Source organism: Garra rufa, chromosome 1 (assembly GCF_049309525.1).
Source record: "Garra rufa chromosome 1, GarRuf1.0, whole genome shotgun sequence".
In the NCBI taxonomy this organism is placed as follows: Eukaryota; Metazoa; Chordata; class Actinopteri; order Cypriniformes; family Cyprinidae; genus Garra; species Garra rufa.
Window position 1 is genome coordinate 46,630,921 of NC_133361.1, and position 1,783 is coordinate 46,632,703.

Consider the following 1,783-nt stretch of genomic DNA (forward strand, 5'->3'; position numbering starts at 1 on the left):
ATTTTATTTTATTAACATTATTGTATTTTTAAAACTAAAACTGAAAGACAGAACTAGATCTACATAGATTATTTATATAATACAGTGTTCATTTTAATAATTAAGAGACTTCTAAATTACTAATGCTACTTCTTTCATTTTTTAATTTTGTTGAGTTCATAGATTGCTATGTTTTTAGTTCACTCTACACTGTTATTTCGTTTTAATTGTATTAATTGATTGCGTGCTGTTTTACTTTACTAACTTTGTTGCTTATTATTGTACACATACATCACAAATGAGATCTATTTAGTTTTATATACAGCAATGACAGCAAAGATCTCAAAATGTATCCTTCAATTCTCCCAAACAGTGTTATTTAGTATTACTATTTAAAAAAAAAATCAGTTTTTATTTTTATATTTTGTTAATATTGTTTCCATTTTAATTTTAGTTAAATTTCTAGTATTTATGTTGCATTTTTGTATATATATATATTTGTTTATATATTATGTGTGTGTAGTTTTTATTCATTTTTATTCATGGAGCATAACTGGAATAAAAGTTTATTTTATTTTATTTTATTTTATGTATTATTTTGAATTTTATTTAATTTTAGTTATTTTTTTATTTCATGTAACATTTATCTTAGTTCAGGTAACAATTTCTTTTTAACTGTTTTAGTTATTTTAGTAAATCACCTTAAAATAAATTAAAATGACAAATAATGCCTTTGCACTCAGCTAGAATAAAAAGTTTAGTTTTTTATTTCATTTTATTTTATTTTATTTATTATTTTTAATTTAATTTAATTAAATTTTAGTTTTTTTGTTAGGTTGTTTGTTTTTCAGTAAGTTTATTTTTTATTTTTTTTTATTTAATTTAAGTAATTTTTTTGGAATAAAAAGTTTATTTAATTTTATTTATTATTTTTAATTTCATTTAATTTTAGTTCTTTGTTTTTTTATTTCAGGTAAAAAAAATCTTTTTAACTGTTTTAGTTTTAGTTATTTTAGTAGATCACCTTAAACTAAATTAAATGAGAAATACTGCCTTGGAACTTAGCTGGAATAAAAAGTTTTTATTTTATTTTATTTTATTTTATTTTATTTTTCATTACATTATATTAAATTAAATAACTTATTTTGTTTTTTTAGGAAACATTTATCTTATTTCATGTAACAGCTGGAAATTTTTTTAAAAAAAATTAAATTAATTTAAATGTAGGTAACATTTATTATATATATATATATAGTATATAAAGTATAATAATCCTGCTGTCAATAGCAAATGCTTTGGGCTTCCATCCACATTCAGTTTACTGCTGAATTAGCAGCCTCTGAGCAATTAACATATGTATAATCAGCGCAGGCAAGCTACAAATGCTTTTGTAATACAAAAAAATAAAAGTAAACATACAAATACATGTTTCCAAATATATGGCTAATAAAGCCAAATCAAAACAGTGAATCTGAGAGCCAGATATCCTGTTATCCATCATGCAGGGAGCAGACTCACATGCCATTAATGAATAATCTAATTAGGATATGTAAATCAAAAAATATGATACATGTTTTATTTGACCGTCTTTGGTTTTAGGAGATTAATCAGCCATTCAGAGGGAATATAATATCAGAGCTCATGCTGCTCCTGTGGTGAATCTGTGTGTAACAGAGCTGTTAGTCTCAATAAAACAGAGAGGAGAGCAGAAGAGAGTCATCTTTTCTCTTTTTTCAAGAACGCTTCACTGAAACTAACCCTTATAAGTAGTGTCTGCTATAGTCTTACTGACCTTTGACCTGAG